The sequence below is a fragment of the Triticum urartu genome, chromosome 4A (assembly GCF_056163025.1).
Source record: "Triticum urartu cultivar PI428250 chromosome 4A, HENAU_Tu73, whole genome shotgun sequence".
NCBI lineage: Eukaryota > Viridiplantae > Streptophyta > Magnoliopsida > Poales > Poaceae > Triticum > Triticum urartu.
In genome coordinates, this window is record NC_141876.1 from 496,006,054 (window position 1) to 496,025,633 (window position 19,580).

Genomic DNA, 19,580 nt, shown 5'->3' on the forward strand with positions numbered 1-19,580 from the left:
GGGGGCGCGTAGTTTCGTCCGCCCATATAAAGGGATAGGGATTCACCTTTTCATCCATGCCTTCTTCCTCCTTTGCTCATCCATTTTCGCACACTCGAGCTCCAGCGCCCAAGTCCGCATTTCCCACCTCGACCTTCTCCAACCATGTCCGGAGCGGGAGGCAGGTGGATGGTCTCCTCCGTCACAAAGGGACACATCAAGAAGCTGAGGAGATCCGGATACCTGCCCGACGACATCGCGCACCGGCTCCCAGATGAGGGGCAGCTCATCCCCACCCCCAGGCCCCATGAGAGGGTAGTGTTCCTTACCCACTTCCTCCACGGACTGGGATTCCCTCTCCACCCATTCGTCCAGGGGCTCATGTTCTACTACGGCATGGATTTCCACGATCTGGCCCCGAACTTCATCCTCAACATCTCGGCGTTTATCATCGTGTGCGAGGCCTTCCTCCGCATCAAGACCCACTTTGGCTTATGGCTGAAGACCTTCAATGTCAAGCCGAAGGTAGTGAGCGGCCGCCAGGCGGAGTGCGGAGGCGCCATGGTGGGTAAGATGCCCAACGTCACATGGCTTGAGGGCTCCTTCATGGAGACCATAAAGGGGTGGCAATCGAGGTGGTTCTACATCATCGAGCCGCGCGACCCTAAATGGGCAGCGGCCCCCGAGATCTGATCTGGCTTCCCCACGCGGCTCACCTCCTGGCAAGAGAAGGGCCTGTCCTGGGGTAGTTCGGGAGAGTTGACCGGACTCCAAACATGTATTCAAAACATGGTGAACAAGAAGCTCAAACTTGTCAACGTGGTCCAGGTCATGCTCATCCGCAGGATCCTCCCGTGCCAACAACGGGCTTTCAACTTGTGGGAGTTCAACCCGGCCCAGCACCAAACTCTGAACAGGCTCTTCGACACAACTCACGAAGATGCCTGGAAGGTGCTATTCAAGAACCCCGAGGTTCCCCCTCCCACTACTGAGGACCGCGGATTCTGCGCGAAGCGCCAAGCCAGCGTGGTAAGCTGTTTTACCTCTCACAGGATAATTGTTTTTCATAGTTTGACTCTATGCGGTATCTAAGATCCCGTACCTTTGACAGGACTGGCAGGAGACGGCCGGACAGATCGACTGTCCGGCTCCTTTGCCCGAAGGCATGCAGACGCTCTCCTGGAGAAGATGCTGAATCTGGCTCCCTACACGGTGCCGGAGAAGACCAAGAAGGCCAAGGGAACCCGAAAGAGTTCCCGACGCCAGGAGTCATCGGACTCACCGTCCGATGACTCTGCGGCACACTCCTCCCCCGAAGACGAGGAGGAAGAAGAAGATGCTCCCCCTTCAGTTGGGTGATGTCTACTACACAACCTTCTTCTTGTAGACGTTGTTGGGCCTCCAAGTGCAGAGGTTTGTAGGAAAGTAGCAAATTTCCCTCAAGTGGATGACCTAAGGTTTATCAATCCGTAGGAGGCGTAGGATGAAGACGGTCTCTCTCAAGCAACCCTGCAACCAAATAACAAAGAGTCTCTTGTGTCCCCAACACACCCAATACAATGGTAAATTGTATAGGTGCACTAGTTCGGTGAAGAGATGGTGATACAACTGGTATATGGATGGTAGATAAAGGTATTTGTAATCTGAAATTATAAAAACAGCAAGGTAACTAATGGTAAAAGTGAGCGTAAACGGTATTGCAATGTGTGGAAATAAGGCCTAGGGGTCATACTTTTGCTAGTGTAAGTTCCCTCAACAATACTAACATAATTGGATCATAAAACTATCCCTCAACATGCAACAAAGAGTCACTCCAAAGTCACTAATAGCGGAAAACGAACGAAGATATTATGGTAGGGTATGAAACCACCTCAAAGTTATTCTTTCCAATCAATCCGTTGGGCTATTCCTATAGGTGTCACAAACAGCCCTATAGTTCGTACTAGAATAACACCTTAAGACACAAATCAATCAAAACCCTAATGTCACCTAGATACTCCAATGTCACCTCAAGTATCCATGGGTATGATTACACGATATGCATCACACTATCTCAGATTCATCTATTCAACCAACACATAGAACCTCAAAGAGTGCCCCAGAGTTTCTACCGGAGAATCACGACGAAAACATGTGCCAACCCCTATGCATAGGTTCATGGGCGGAACCCGCAAGTTGGTCACCAAAACATACATCTAGTGGCACGTGGTATCCCATTGTCACCACAGATATCCACGGCAAGACATACATCAAGTGTTCTCAAATCTTTAAAGACTCAATCCGATAAGATAACTTCAAAGGGGAAACTCAATTCATTACAAGAGAGAAGAGGGGGAGGAGAAACATAAGATCCAACTATAATAGCAAAGCTCGCGATACATCAATATCATATCATCTCAAGAACACGAGAGAGAGAGATCAAACACATAGCTACTAGTACATACCCTCAGCCCCGAGGGAGAACTACTCCCTCCTCGTCATGGAGAGCACCGGGATGATGAAGATGGCCACCGGAGAGGGATTGCCCCCTCCTGCAGGGTGCCGGAACGAGTCTAGATTGGTTTTTGGTGGCTATGAAGGCTTCTGGCGGCGGAACTCCCGATCTAATATCCATTCTGGAAGTTTTAGGGTATATGGAGTTATATAGGACGAAGAAGCCCCCTACCCTCGTGAGCTCCTCCTTCCTTCCTTGACGTGGGGTCCAAGTCCATCAGGTGGCTTTCGTTCCAAAAATAACTTCTCTAGTTGATTTCGTTCCGTTTCGACTCCGTCTGATATTCCTTTTCTTCAAAACACTGAAATAGGCATAAAACAACAAATCTGGGCTGGGCCTTCGGTTAATAGGTTAGTCCCGAAAGTAATATAAAAGTGGATAATAAAGCCCAATATTGCCCAAAACAGTAGATAATATAGCATGGAGCAATTGACGAGGACATGTATTAGGGGTAGGGTAACAGGCCTGACCTAAAGGCCCTACCCATGGACATCGTATACTTTGTACTGGGCCCCTGGGCCAGATCGCCGTCCAGATGTACCGCAACTTGAAAGTCACTCGGACGGCGTTAACCACTCGGAGCATGGCACTTCACTCGACGAGCTCATTCCAATCGACCGTGTAACTCACTCGGATATGCAAAGACCAATAGTCAGCATGACGGTTTTGTAGTGGGCAGGCATTATGGCATTGATGCTCCACCGTGTAACATAATGGGTGAGGGGGTGGCGCACTCTATATAAGCCAGCCCCCACCACTAGACTAGGGGGCTCTTTTCTTCCACCTCTCTCTTTCTAACCATTAGTCTTAGGACATAGCTCAGGCATGGAGATCCGTTCTCCCCTTTCTCTCACACATTGTAATCTTCGGATACATACTCAGATAAACAAAGCCTCTCCGGAGCACGAGATGTAGGGTTGTTATCTCCACCGTGAGAGACCCGAACTCGCTAAAACCACCGTGTCACCTATTTGCATCTCGATAGATCATGCTCCTTTACCCTACCCCCTTTCTATTGTCAGAATCGTTCCCACGACAGTTGGCGCCCACCGTGGGGCATGGCATCTATCGAACCATGGTGCAAATGGTTTTTTCTTCAATCTTCAACAGCGGATCAACTACCATCGCCAGAGAAATTGGCGCTCTGGTCATCGCGTCATTCGTACAAACAAAAAGATCAGGGAGTGGCTCATCTCAACTTGTTCTCTTTACAATCAACCATTGATCTAACTACTGTTGGTTCCTCTTCTGTATACACACAAGCTTGGACACACGGCGGCTCCGCCCTCCGACATCTTCCTCCGTCATCGATTGCCCAAACGCCGCATCGAGTCTGTCTCCCGAGTTCTGCTTCATCCTCGACGGCCTGGCTCCCTGGCGATGGATCGCTGCGCCTGGCAGTGCACAAATCCTCCTTCCGGCGACTCGGCCACAGCTTCTGCATGGGCTGGGTAAGTCCCAGCCGGCCGCCGACTCTCCGAGCGACAAGGCACAAGAGCAGGCAAGCAGGGCTTCATCCTCGTCAAATGTGGCCACGCCTCCACGACGGCTTGGCGGTGACAACGGGGCCGACGGCTCGGCCGTGACCTCAGCGGGAGTCTCGGGCCCAGCGTAGCCCCCGACTGCAGGCGGTGTCCCTCGTCAACCACGTGGCCGCGACCGCCGCGATGGATGCACGGACCGGACGCGGCACCAACGCCGGAGCTGTCTACGTCTCCGATCACAACATGACGGGAGCCACCAGGTTGACTCAGCGCCACCTCAAGCTCCGCCCACGCGCAACCTCGCAGAAGAACGCCGTCGACCCGCACTCGGATTCATCGCGGCCGCCTCACCTCGCGATGGATCCGTGCAAAAAATTGCCACCGCCATGGCCGATCAGGGAGTTCTGCGCCTCGCCTTCCGCTTTCCTTTCTTAATTCCTTCCCATTTATGTCCTGCATGCAGGAGATAAATGGCTGTGGAAAACGTTCATTACATGCACGAATTGCTTTAACTCTCGCTTAATTAACACCTCTTGCATGCAGACTCTAGACGTTGGCAATTGACTACAGGTCATCTCCGCCAGCCAGTGGACCTCCCACGACATGGCAATAAACCGCATGCAGGAGACAAACGACCGAAACTTCCATCGCATGCAATACTGGCATTAATTCTTGCTTAATTACCGCTAATTAAGTTTTTTGCATGCGTGTACAGGTTTTGGATGAGGGCAACCCCATCAATGCATCATAACGGCAGGCATTGGAGAATCCCTACGACCAATGGCCTCTGGCACGACGCCTCGGGGGTTCCTCGGTCCGACGTACGGCAAGCACTCACTGATAACATGTACGATGGAGTCAACAGCACACTGCAGCATCGTCCACTCGGCAGCAACTCCCACCAGTCGACATGGTCACTCGGATGGGACTAGCTCACTTGCACCAATCCGGATCATAGGCGCTCGGCCGACCGTGCATCATTGCTCGGCTGGACATGACCTCATCATTCGACCGCCCTGCACGCGGTGACGAAGCTGTTCGCATCATCATCAACTTGTCCGACTCATCCTGACGCCCCACACATCGTCATTTCACGGGATGCGTCCACTTCACTCAGACGCCCCGACCATCGCCACTCCGCGGGACGCATCTACATCATCCGAACGCCCCGTGCAACATCACTCTACGAGACGCATCTACTTCATTCAGACGCCCCACGCATCGTCAGTCTGTGGGACGCACCTATGATGAAGCTATGAATCTAGGGTAGGGTCATGGACCTGCCCTAACTGCCCTACCCAAGGACTTCTCTAGAAGAAATCGCCTTTCAATCGACTTGGAGGTGTTCCACTCGACAGACTCGAAGACACTCGACCAAGAAGCCATTACTCGACCAAGATCCAACCACTCGACGGCCAGGAGACCTAAAGTCACTCCGCACGCTAACGGTCGGTCATTAAGTAGCTTTTATGGTCATCATAGCACTTTATTAATAGCGTTATCAGTAACGCCCTGCCTTGATGTACATTGAACCCTTCGTAACGTGGGCTGGCCGGGGTCCTGGCGCACTCTATATAAGCCACCCCCCTCCTCCGAGACAAGGGTTCGCACCTCGATAACTCATACACACATAATCCAGTCGACCGCCTCCGGGCTCCGAGACGTAGGGCTTTTACTTCCTCCGAGAAGGGCCTGAACTCGTAAACCTTGCGTCCTTACAACCTCTCCATAACTAAGACCTCGCCTCTCCATACTTACCCCCTACATTACTGTCAGACTTAGAACCACGATAGTTGGCGCCCACCTTGGGGCAAGTGTTTTAGCATTTTGTTGGAGGAGTTGCGATCTTTTCCGACCTGAATCATCATGGTTTTCGACGGAGTTTTGGTGGAGGGCCGCGAGATCCGTCTCGGTGCGCTCACGTTCATCGCCGACGACTCCGCCTGGCTTCAGCAGGCTCCGCTCGACGTGGACGCACTCCCTGTCCGCGGGGCAACGCACTTTAGCGCATGCCTCCGCAGCGTTCTCCTGCGGCAACCGTCGACTCCCTACCGATCGCCTCATGTGTTGTCCTCCCTCCCCGTATCCCGCCGGCGCAAGCGCTCCGGTCGGTCGAGACTTCAGCGGTGGGTGAGACACGCGGTGGCCCGTCAGTCGGCCATCCCTCAAGTCGCGGCGATCGAGCCCGACGAATCCCTCTACGGCCTGTTCGACTGGCTCCGAAGAGACTGCTTCCGAGTGCGACAGCAGCGATCCGGCGATAGAGGTTCTGATGGTTGACGGACCGCCCAGTCCCCCCGGTTTTACCCGCACCGACGGAGGCGCGGGAGGAGGCGACCCGTCGCGTCTCCATGAAGAGTATCTTCCCGAGCCTCTCACGTCACTGCAGAGAGAAGAACTCCGCCGCCGGAACATGGATGCACTGCACACTCCTATCGTCGAAGAAACCCCCGAGGCTCGCGCCTTGGAAGACGCGTGCCTGGCAAACTTGGCCGAGTGCACTCGACTGGAGAACCTCCAGCGAGCACTCGACGAGCGTGCGCGACAAAGGGTTCCCGAATCCAGTCGACGTCAGCTCTTCCCGCCCCCATAGGTATATCGAACTCTGATTCAGAATTTAGCAGCTACAGCCCGTATAGCGGAGTCGATTCAGCCTTCCCAGTCGGAGGCTGGCAGAGGCTTGCTGCAGATCAGAGCGTTACTCCGGGCAGCAGGAGATCAGAATTCCGCTGTTTCTCAGTCACGAAACAGGATTCACAGCAGATCCGTTGCCGCAGACACAGTCCAGTCGGCTCACAGCCCGAGATCGCCCCCGAGGGGTGAGGGACGTGGAGACCGGCGTGACCAGTATGGGAACCATGAGCAGTATGATCACCGAGTCGATCGTGACTGTCGACGTCGAGTGCCCACGCCTCCCTCGAGGAGCGGGTCGTATGTGCCTCGCCAGCAGGATGACAGATGCCCTCATAGTGGTGGGCGAAGGATTCCAGTCGACCCCAGAGGGCCAGGCTTTGACGCGAGATCCATTCTTGTCCAAGGTTTGGTCGACAGGAACTGGGCTCACCAAGAAGGTCACGACAGAGATGCACCTACCAGCAGCAGAGTACATGTTTCGGGGCCAGAGTGCTTTAGTAGGGCCACCAGGGCCGCTGTGATTCCTCCCAATTTCAGGTTGGCGACTGGAGTCAGTAAGTTCACTGGCGAGTCCAAGCCCGATACTTGGCTTGAGGACTACCGAGTGGCCGTCCAGATTGGCGGCGGCAATGATGAAGTGGCCATGAAGCACCTACCTCTCATGTTGGAGGGCTCGGCCAGAGCGTGCCTAAACCAGTTAGCACCTAGCAGCATTTACACTTGGGAAGATCTCTCCCGAGTGTTTGTCACCACATTTGAAGGCACATACAAGCGACCGACAGGACTGACGGAACTGCGGTCCTGTGTGCAAAAGCCGAATGAAACTTTGAGGGATTACATCTAGAGATGGATCACGTTACATTACTCGGTGGAGAATGTGCCTGACCACCAAGCAGTTTGTGCCTTCAAGGAAGGCGTCAAGTACAGAGAACTGAATTTGAAATTCGGTCGAACCGGAGATATGTCCCTGAATCGGATGATGGAGATTGCCACCAAGTACGCTAACGGCGAAGATGAGGATCGACTCAGGAGTGGCAAACTCAAGTCAGTCGCCCAAGAAACCGGAGGCAATTCCAGTCGGAAACAGAAGCGGAAAGCCGAGCCAGCGGCTCCCGGGGAAGCCTTAGCTTTGGCCCAAGGAAAGTCTAAAGGGAAACCTAAAGGGACTTGGAACCCCAAAAAGGTTAAAGACCAGGAGGGAAATGATGTGTTGGACTTACCGTGTCTCTTCCACACGAAGAAAGATGAAGAGGGTAATTTTATTTACCCGAAACATAACACTCGGCAGTGTCGACTCTTGATCCAGCAGTTCCAGGGCAAGCAGCCCAAGGGTAAGGAAAATGAGTCAGACAAGGTTGAAGACAAGAGGACAGTGATGAAGGATACCCTCAAGCCAATTCCACCCTGATGATTTTTGCTGATGTTGAGAGCAAAAGTCGGCTGAAAGTTATTAACCGAGAGGTGAACATGGTCGCTCCGGCGACGCCTAGTTACCTGAAATGGTCTCAGACTGCCATAACATTCGACCAGTCCGACCACCCAACGCACATCGCCACCCCTTGTAGGCAAGCTTTGGTGGTCGACCCAGTTGTTAAAGGCACTCGACTGACCAAAGTCCTGATGGATGGTGGCAGTGGTTTGAACATATTATACGCTGAGACGTTGAAGGGGATGGGCATTCCGATGTCCAGACTCAGTGCCAGCAACATGAGTTTCCATGGAGTCATTCCTGGGAAGAAGGCTGAATCACTCGGCCAGATTGCTCTTGATGTGGTTTTCGGTGATTCCAAGAATTACCGCAAAGAAAAATTGACATTTGAAGTTGTAGACTTCCAGAGTGCCTATCACGCTATTTTGGGCAGGCCGGCTTATGCACGCTTCATGGCCCGACCATGTTACGTGTATCTCAAATTGAAGATGCCTGGCCCCAAAGGTGTGATCACCATTACGGGCAATCAGAAGAAAGCGGAAGAATGTTTTCAGAAGGGTTCGAAGATCGCCGACGCACAGATGGCAGTGGTGGAGTTGCAGGAATACCAGAAGACTGCAGACCCGAGTGATCTGTTGCGAGCCAAGAAGCCCGCTACAGAATCAGCTTTCCAGTCGACTAGCGACACGAAGACGGCTCACATCCACCCGACCGACCCCAGCGCCGCCCTGGCTCATATCTCGACAACACTCGACTCCAAATAGGAAGAAGCGCTCATCCAGTTCCTCTGTGAGAACTGGGACATCTTCGCGTGGAAACCTTCTAACATGCCAGGTGTTCCCAGGGAGCTGGCTGAGCATCGCCTAAGAGTCAACTCAAAAGTTAAACCTGTCAAGGAACATCTTCGACGGTCCGTCGTCCAAAAAAGAAAAGCTATTGGCGAAGAGGTGGCTCGGCTCTTAGCAGCGGAGTTCATCTGAGAGATCTACCACTCAGAGTGGCTCGCCAACGTTGTCATGGTCCCCAAGAAGGACAAGTCACTTCGCATGTGCATTGACTTTAAACATATCAATCAGGCCTGCCCGAAAGATCATTTTCCTCTCCCCCGCATCGACCAGATAGTCGACTCGACTGTGGGATGTGAGCGACTGTCTTTCTTAGACGCCTATTCCGGGTACCATCAGATCCGTCTGTATGGACTTGACGAGATCAAGACAGCTTTCATCACTCCATTAGGGTGCTTCTGTTATGTTACCATGCCGTTCGGCCTCAAGAATGCTGGAGGCACATTCATGAGGATGATTCAGAAGTGTTTACTCACTCAAATCAGTCGGAACGTGGAAGTATACATGGATGATATTGTGGTCAAGTCACGGAAGGGTTCCGACCTGCTGACTGACCTTGCTGAAACCTTTGCCAACCTCAGGAGGTATGATATCAAGCTTAATCCATCAAAGTGTACATTCGGAGTCCCTGGCGGAAAGTTACTCGGCTTTCTCGTTTCCGAACGGGGAATCGACGCCAATCCAAAAAAAGTTGGCACTATACTCCGAATGAAAAGCCCTGTGCGAGTGCACGACGTCCAGAAGCTTACTGGTTGTTTGGCCGCCCTAAGTCGATCCATATCTCGTCTCGGTGAAAAGGCATTACCTCTTTACCGATTGATGAAGAAGTCCGACAAGTTCGAGTGGACTCCTGAAGCTGATGCAGCGTTTGCAGAGCTCAAAGCTCTGTTCTCCACCCAGCCGGTGCTTGCTGCCCCAATCAGCAAAGAGCCTTTGCTGCTTTACATTGCAGCCACAGGACAAGTCGTCAGTATGGTACTTACGGTCGAGCGGGAGGAAGAAGGGAAAACCTTCAAAGTTCAGCGACCAGTATATTATATTTCTGAAGTCTTGACCCCATCGAAGCAAAGATATCCTCACTATCAGAAGCTTGTATATGGGATCTATATGACCACCAAGAAAGTTGCTCACTACTTCTCTGATCATTCCATTACAGTCGTCAGCGACACTCCATTATCAGAGATCCTACATAACAGGGATGCAACTGGTCGAGTGGCAAAATGGGCGATTGAACTCCTTCCCCTTGATATCAAGTTTGAGGCAAAGAAAGCTATCAAGTCCCAAGCAATCGCAGATTTCGTCGCCGAGTGGATTGAACAGCAGCTGCCGACTCAGATTCACTCGGAGCATTGGACTATGTTTTCCGACGGCTCCAAGATGCTGAGTGGTTCCGGTGCCGGAGTGGTGTTGGTCAAATCCATTTTGATTCCTCCAATAGCGAGGCAGGATATGAAGCACTTTTATATGGGTTGCGCATGGCCATCTCACTCGGCGTCCGTCGCCTCATGGTCTATGGCGACTCAGATTTGGTGGTTAATCAGGTGATGAAGGAGTGGGATGTCAGAAGTCCAGCCATGACTGGTTATTGCAATGCAGTGAGAAAGCTGGAGAAGAAATTCGAGGGGTTAGAGCTTCATCACATACCCCGATTCAAAAATCAAGCAGCTGATGATTTGGCAAAAATAGGTTCCAAAAGAGAAGCCATTCCCAACAATGTGTTTTTGGAACACATCCACACACCATCAGTCCAGGAGGATCCCTTCACGGAAGAGGCCCCACAGCCAAAAAGAGCCACGGATCCGACTGTGGTTGATCTGATAATGGAAGTGCTGGTTATCACTCCCGTCTGGATAGAACCGTACATCGCGTACATCCTAAGGAAAGAACTCCCAGAAGATGAGGAAGAGGCTCGACAGATCGTCCGTCGATCCAAGGCCTTTACAGTCATAAAGGGACAGTTATATAGGGAAAGCGCGACTGGGGTCGGCCAGAAGTGTATCACTCCAGAAGAAGGTCAGATGATCCTTAACGATATCCACTCGGGGACCTGTGGTCATCATGCGTCCTCTCGGACCATTGTGGCTAAAGCATACCAAGCAGGGTTCTACTGGCCAAGGGCCAATGAGATGGCTAAAGAGATAGTCGACAAATGTGAAGGGTGTCAGTATTACTCCAATATGCCGCACAAGCCCGTGTTAGCCTTGAAAACCATTCCACTCGTCTGGCCCTTCGCTGTTTGGGGGCTGGACATGGTTGGGCCACTGAGAACAGGTAGGAGCGGCTTCACTCATGTGCTGGTAGCAGTAGATAAGTTCACCAAATGGATTGAAGCCAAGCCTATCAAGAATCTCGATGCTTGCACCGCTATCAGTTTCATTAGAGAGTTGATATTCAGATATGGAGTTCCGCACAGTACCGTCACGGACAATGGATCAAACTTCGATTCCGACAAGTTCAGGGCCTTTTGCGCCTCTCAGGGCACTCGGGTCGACTATGCTTCGGCCGCTCACCCCCAGTCGAATGGACAAGCAGAAAGGGCAAATGGCCTAATTCTCAAAGGGCTGAAACCCCGATTGATGCGCGATCTCAAGCACGCAGCAGGTGCATGGGTCGACGAGCTCCCATCAGTCCTTTGGGGATTAAGGACAACTCCGAATCGATCGACCGGAAGAACCCCATTCTTTCTGGTCTACGGAGCCGAGGCAGTCTTACCGAGTGACCAGCTTCACAATGCTCCCAGAGTCGAGCTCTACTCAGAAGATGAAGCAGAACAAGCCCGGTAGGACGCAGTCGACCTCCTAGAAGAAGAAAGAGAAATGGCCCTGATCCGATCGACCATCTATCAGCAAGACTTGCGTCGATTCCATGCCAGAAACATGAAGAACCGAGCCTTCCAAGAAGGAGACTTAGTCCTTCGAGTGGATCAGCAGAAACCACACAAGCTTGCTCCTACTTGGGAAGGCCCCTTCATAGTCACCAGAGTCCTCCACAATGGAGCATACCACCTCTAAAATGTCGATCGCCAGATTGATGAGCCACGAGCCTGGAATGCGGAGCTACTCCGCCCCTTTTATACTTGAATTCTCACTCGGACGAGATGTAATAAGAAAAACTCCTGTAGTTTATTTATCAAAGACAAGAGTGTTATAATTTTCCCAGTGATTATTATTGTTTTTGTTTGCGTAAGAAATCCCCCAGTGGGTGTCTTAGCTGCGAATCCGCTTCGCCTAAGTTTGTAAAAATCCTACCGAGTGGAGAGCAGTCCTCCCACTCGGGGGCTTAGCTGCAGTCCAGTACTCGCCTAAGTTCTCTCAGTTGAGGACTTAGCTGCAGTCAGGCACTCGCCTAAGTTTGTAAAAATCCTACCGAGTGGAGAGCAATCCTCCCACTCGGGGCTTAGCTGCAGTCCAGTACTCGCCTAAGTTCCCTCACTTGAGGACTTAGCTTTAGTCAGGCACTCGCCTAAGTTTGAAAAAAATCCTATCGAGTGGAGAGCAATCCTCCCACTCGGGGGCTTAGCTGCAGTCCAGTACTCGCCTAAGTTCTCTCACTTGAGGACTTAGCTACAGTCAGGCACTCGCCCAAGTTTGTAAAAATCCTACCGAGTGGAGAGCAGTCCTCCCACTCGGGGGCTTAGCTGCAGTCCGGTACTCGCCTAAGTTCTCTCACTTGAGGACTTAGCTGCAGTTAGGAACTTGCCTAAGTTTGTAAAAATCCTACCGAGTGGAGAGCAACCCTCCCACTCGGGGGCTTAGCTGCAGTCCAGTACTCGCCTAAGTTCCCTCACTTGAGGACTTAGCTGCAGTCAGGCACTCGCCTAAGTTTGAAAAAATCCTACCGAGTGGAGAGTAATCCTCCCACTCGGGGGCTTAGCTGCAGTCCAGTACTCGCCTAAGTTCTCTCACTTGAGGACTTAGCTGTAGTCAGGCACTCGCCTAAGTTTGTAAAAATCCTACCAAGTGGAGAGCAATCCTCCAACTCGGGGGCTTAGCTGCAGTCCAGTACTCGTCTAAGTTCCCTCACTTGAGGACTTAGCTGTAGTCAGACACTCGCCTAAGTTTGAAAAAATCCTACCGAGTGGAGAGCAATCCTCCCACTCAGGGGCTTAGCTGCAGTCCCGTACTCGCCTAAGTTCTCTCACTTGAGGACTTAGCTGCAGTCAGGCACTCGCCTAAGTTTGTAAAAATCCTACCGAGTGGAGAGCAATCCTCCCACTCGGGGGCTTAGCTGCAGTCCAGTACTCGCCTAAGTTCCCTCACATGAGGACTTAGCTGTAGTCAGGCACTCGCCTAAGTTTGAAAAATCCTACCGAGTGGAGAGCAATCCTCCCACTCGGGGGCTTAGCTGCAGTCAAGCACTCGCCTAAGTTTGAAAAAATCCTACCGAGTGGAGAGCAATCCTCCCACTCGGGGGCTTAGCCGCAGTCCAGTACTAGCCTAAGTACGAAACACATCTCAATCCTCAAGGACGACGAGGGGCGGGTCGACTGCCACCTTCTCGTGGAGAGCTTCGCCACAAATACAATGCGCGATTCATCCTTCTCTACAGTAATGAAGTACGGGTCGACTGCCACCTTCTCTTGGAGAGCTTCGCCACAAATACAATGTGCGCTCCGTCCCCCTTTGCAGTAACAGAGTGTGGGTCGACCGCCGCCTTCCCTTGGGGAGCTTCGCCACAAATATAAGAAAAGGGTCGACTGCTTCCCTCTCCTTCGGAACTGCGCTGCGAGTGCAAAAGTTGTCTCGAATGAAGAATGGGTTCACTCAGCAGGAGATTCATAAAGATATTCAACGGTAAACCAAGTTCAGATAAATTCTAAAGGTTCCAGACCACAGATCGAAGTACTCGGGCATGCAGCCCGAAAAAGTTTAACGGTTACAAAAACCACTCGGCATTCCGAGGCAAATTTAAGGTGGGACATAAGAGTTTGTTCACTCCGCGGGAGGAGGGCTGGCAGGCTCGATGAACTCATCCAGGTCAACGCCGTCGGCTATCCGAGTGGCTGCAGCGATGAAAGTCTCCATAAAGGTTCGGAAGTCATGCTTCTGGGTGTTGGCGACCTTGATTGCTGCCAGCTTGTCTTGTCGCACCTCCTTGCAGTGGACATGAACCAAGGACAGAGCCACATCAGCGCCACACCGAGCAGAAGACTTCTTCCACTCCTGCACTCGGTCAGGGATTCCGTTAAGTCGAGTCATCAGAGACTTGAGATCGTTTTGGAGCGTAGCCTCTGGCCAAAGTGTCGGGTCGATCCGTGACATGGCGACCTTCAGTCGAGCCAAGTAGTCCACGGCACCGTCAATGCGAGATTCCAGACGGACCAAATTCATGGCAGCTTCATCTTTCATGGGAGAGTTGATTGGATCCAAACCTGGTTCGATCTGCCCAGTCTCCTCTTCAAAGTTCTGGCAAAACTCTGCATTCACGATCTAAGGATAAGTCAATTTTCATACACTGAGTCGACACAAAAAAATCAGTCGGAACTAAATGTGCACCTTCAAGCTTAATATACAACTTCTTGGCAAGGCTCCTCAGGTAGCTCTCCAGATCGTCCCTCCTACGAGCGACACCTTCCATCTTTTCGGTCAGGTTGAGGTTCTCCTTCTTCCAACGTGTGCACTCCCTGTTGGCTTCATTCAGAGTAGTCTTCAGCCTGGTATTCTCTTCTTCCAACTGGCCGACTGAAGCCAGCTTCTGTTCGGCCAGAGCGGTCCTGTTGTCAGCCTCCTTCTGGGCAGCAGACAAATCTTGATCCTTTTTCGCCAAAGCCTCTCTCAGTTTTTCTGCGAAGAAATGATGATTGATTCAGAAATAGCAGAAGGGTGCTCGAGCCTAAAACTGACCAGTCGACAGACTTGTCTTACCGGTGGCGCCGTCTCTGACCATCTGCAGTTCTGTCCTGGCCAGCTCCAAGTCAAGTTTTAGTTGAATCTGCTGACTTTCCAAATCAGCGAAGCGAGCTCCAAGATCACAAGATTTCTAAAATCAAAGGGGAGAAATTATTCCACAGCAAAAAAGACAAATACTAAGGCTATAGTCGACTGCCCGCAGTCCACCATAGTCTCGGGGACTACACCCAGTGGGTGCACTTTGCGTGCCCCCACCGATTCTGATTCCACTCGACCGGCCCGCCGGAGTCGAGTTCAAAAAAGAAGAAGAAAGAGAGACAAACTAGAACTCAGACCACAGTCGACTCCCCGCAGTCGACCGCGGTCTCGGGGACTACACCCAGTGGGTGCACTTTGCGTGCCGCCATCGGTTCTGATCCCACTCGACCGGATCGAGCGGAAGAAACAAACTACTAGTTCGGTTTTACTCGACAAAATACAAAGACTACGGTCGACTACCAGCAGTCCGCCGTAGCCTCGAGGACTACACCCAGTGGGTGCACTCAGCGTGCTCCCACTAGTCCAAAAAATTCAATCGACACACCCAGTGGGTGTGCAGATGAAAAGATTTTCGGAAAGAATCTTCAGATAGCATATCCTAACAGAACAAGCGGCGACGAACTAACCTGAACATTGCTCTGGAGAGCCGAGCTGGCATCATAGGTGGCTTGGCTGGCGTCCCGCACCGTCTTCATCTTCTCCATCATAATGCCCACCTGGCGTATGGCTTCCCTAGCAGCATTCACCTCGTCCTCCGGGACATGATGGGTTGCAAAAAGTGAAGGCGGGTTGACAGGGGCCTGAGCGGTCGAAGAAGAAGGCAAGGCACTCGACATGGGCTCCGCGAAGGTAACAGAACCCCGATTGACGTCACCAGTGTCCTGAACGACTGGTTCCGCCCTCGGTGTCAACTATAGCGCCTCACTTACAGGAGCTCGCCTACTCTTCCTCGTCAAAGACCTCTCGGGCTCTTCATCATCATCAGGGAGGTCAATAATGTTGGGAGTTGTACAAAGTTCAAATTGCCACAATCACATCACCTAGTGATGCACGATGCAGTTGAATCGACCAAAGAAAGATAGTATGGCAGAAATCATACCCGGAGTGTCCAGCTTTGAAGTACTAATGGAAAGATTACTCCCTGGAGTGTCCAGCTTTTTTCTATAGTCGGCAGTTTCAAAGCCGAATTCATTCACCGTGCCGAGAGCATGAAGATTCACCTGCTTGACCGAGTTCCAGGCTGAATTTATTCCATGCCGAGTGCACAAAGATCATTCCGACTGACTCAGCTCCAGGCTGAGCTTATTTACCATGTCAAGCACCTGAAGATGCATCTGATTCACTCAATTTCAGACTAAAAGATATTTACCGTGTCGACTCCGTGGAGGTTTACCAGGAGACTTAAACCCTCTGCCCGACTCATCTAGTCCGACAGAGGCTTGGGGATTACACCCATCGGGTGCACTTAGCATGCCCCCACTGGAAGAGAACTCGGAAAGAAACATTTTGCTCGATGCAAAACCAGCTCCAGAATTACTCGACCTCCGAGTCAGAGAAGAACAAGTTTGATCAGTACCATCTAAGAAGAGTTTTAGTTCTCTCAGACCCCCGCCGACTGCCCGCAGTCGACGACGGTCTCGGGGACTACACCCAGTGGGTGCACTCAGCGTGCCCCCACTGGAGTAATCTCCACTCAGTACGGCCTGACCAGTCCGAGTGATGAACAACAACAAAAAAGACAGGCTCTAAGAATCCCGCCGACTGTTGGTATCCACTCGGAACGGTCCACCCGGTACGAGTGACGGCCAAACAACAACAAAAAAGACAGGCTCTAAGACTCCCGCCGACTGCCCGCAGTCGACGGCAGTCTCTGGGACTACACCCAGTGGGTGCACTCAGCGTGCCCCCACTGGAATGGTATCCACTCGGAATGGCTCGCCCGGTCCGAGTGACGGCCAAACAACAAAACAAAGACACGTTCCAGGCGTGAAGAAATTCCGAGTAATCAATTACTCAATGCAGGACCAGCTCCAAATCACTCCAAAAAAATTGCTATAAGGTGAGTTTAGCACTCCTCCGCAGACCCGTTTGAGCTCATTTCACTCGAGCACCATATAGTCTGGAATCCGTCAAGGCAACATGCGGAGATAAGATCGCCAGGTGACCAGAGGGAGTTCATAAGTGCCTCCGCAGCACTCGACTCATCTGGGAATTCACCTCGACTCGACCCGCTCAACCTCGACCGATTCGGGGGCTAATGACGAGGACATGTATTAGGGGTAGGGTAACAGGCCTGACCTAAAGGCCCTACCCATGGACATTGTATACTTTGTACTGGGCCCCTGGGCCAGATCGCCGTCTAGATGTACCGCAACTTGAAAGTCACTCGGACGGCGACAACCACTCGGAGCACGTCACTTCACTCGACGAGCTCATTCCATTCGACCGGGTAACTCACTCGGATATGCAAAGACCAATAGTCAGCATGACGGTTTTGTAGTGGGCAGGCATTATGGCATTGATGCTCCACCGTGTAACATAATGGGTGAGGGGGTGGCGCACTCTATATAAGCCAGCCCCCACCACTAGACTAGGGGGCTCTTTTCTTGCACCTCTCTCTTTCTAACCATTAGTCTCAGGACATAGCTCAGGCATGGAGATCCGTTCTCCCCTTTCTCTCACACATTGTAATCTCCTGATACATACTCAGATAAACAAAGCCTCTTCGGAGCACGAGATGTAGGGTTGTTATCTCCACCGTGAGAGCCCCGAACTCGCTAAAACCACCGTGTCACCTATTTGCATCTCGATTGATCATGCTCCTTTACCCTACCCCCTTTCTATTGTCGGAATCGTTCCCACGACAGCAATCAAAAATTATAGATACGTTGGAGACGTATCATTGGGGGAGACAAGAAAAGGAAGGCCGCCCCAACTGGGGAGGCTGGAGGGTCCAAGAAGGGAAGCACTCTCCTTCCGGACAGTTCCACCACCGCCACCGAAGGCGAAGACGAGTGGTTACCCAGGTCCAAGCCCTTGGGGAAGTCGTAAGTATTCGGATACTAGAGTAACTCATAGTATCCTTTTGCGCACTGCTTCCCCTAACGCCGAATATGATTATGCGGGCCGCCACGAGCCTGTATCGATGTATCATTGGACGGCTCCCTGGGCTCGTCGGATATGGATAGCGATCCACTTCCGACCGCCACCTCCCCTAGCCCTGCGGATGACGCCGAGGTATTGTCTCCAGAGGCACCGGGTCGAGGGGAGACAGCCCCGGAGGCGCCTCAAGGCGAACTTACGGACTCCGGGAGCAGAGGGGACAAGGCCCCTGAAGGCTCCGAGTTCGGCCCTCAGTCGAACACCGTGCCCGATCCTCCAGTGGTTCCGGACTCGGGCAGGCGGCCTCCTTCTAAGAGGGGAAAGATGCCTGTGCCGGTGACCTCTGTCCATCCAGAGGCGCCGGACAATCTGCTGGAAGCGCTTCGCAGCGCTTCCATCGACGAGGAGCACCATACTATTATGAGTGCCGTGGTCCAGAAGGTTCAGTCCGCCAAGAGCGGACTGACTGAAGCCTGTGCCAGCCTTCTAACAGGCTTTGAGGTAAGTGTTTAAAATATAGGAAAAATATTACCGCATAGACAATATCCCCTGATGCTCTATTCGGTGTTCACAAAGAAAAGCCGAACAGAGGATCAAGTAATATCGCAGGAGTCTAATATAAGTATGTCAATACGCGTACGCAGTCTTTGCTGCTGGCCTCAGCCGCACTGACTGCGGAGGTTGCCACACTGAAGTAGGACCTCGAGGGGTCCAAGAAAGAGCTCGACCTTGCCAAGAGGCAGCTCGAGGAGAACAAGGGTAAGTAATACCCTATCTATGGATATGTATATATAAAAGAAGACGCGATTGCAAAATGACAGGATCATCGTATATTTGCCAGGGGCCACGACCGAAGTGGCGACCCTGAAGCAAGCGCTGTCCAAGGCCGAAGCTAAAGCGGCCAAGGAGCGCACTGAACGGGAAAGGCAAGAGGCTCGGGTGGGCGAGGTGCAGTAAGAGCTCCAGGCTCTAGTGACGAAGCACGAGGCGTTGGAGTGTGACTCGAAGACGCGAGAGTCTGAGCTTGCCACGCCCCGCGAGAGCGCATAGAGTGCCAAGGCCGAAGCCCAAAAGGCCCTTCAAGAGATTGACGCGATGAAGAAAATAGCGGTGGGTAAGGCATTCTATATGCAAAGCAAGCATGTGAAAGTAAATTACCTATTACTTGCCCGAATCCGGAGCTCTCCAGGAGCATTCGCAGATTTGCCCCGCAGCGTGTCGGATGCCGCACAGTTTTACCAGCCTAGGAGGGAAGCTCAACGGAGAAGTTGTTCTGGTCTCAGTATACTGGGACCGAACACCCGGTGACTATGAGCGACTAGCTGAAGCAGCTGGTTGAGCTACACAAGGCGGTCGAACAGGCCATGAAGGGCTTGATAGTCCGGCTGTGGCCTGGCGACGCCCTTCTGAACAACTACTTCAGCCTGGTGAGGCGGCTTGTAGATGCCTGCCCACGGCTAGAAGTCGTCAAGCGGTCCCTCTGCATCGAAGGTGCACGCCGGGCTTTCGCCCATGTGAAGGTGCAGTGGGCCAAGCTAGACGCCGTGAAGCTGATCAAGGAAGGACCGCCGCAGGGCAAGGATCATCGCACCCTCGAAATTTATTATGAAGGTGTCCGGAAGGGTGCCCGTTTTGTAGCGGACGAATGTTCAAAGGATGTAATATTTGAGTAAACTTGCTCGTGTGATCCTGTATGATGAAAACTTGTTTCATATGCGCTATGCA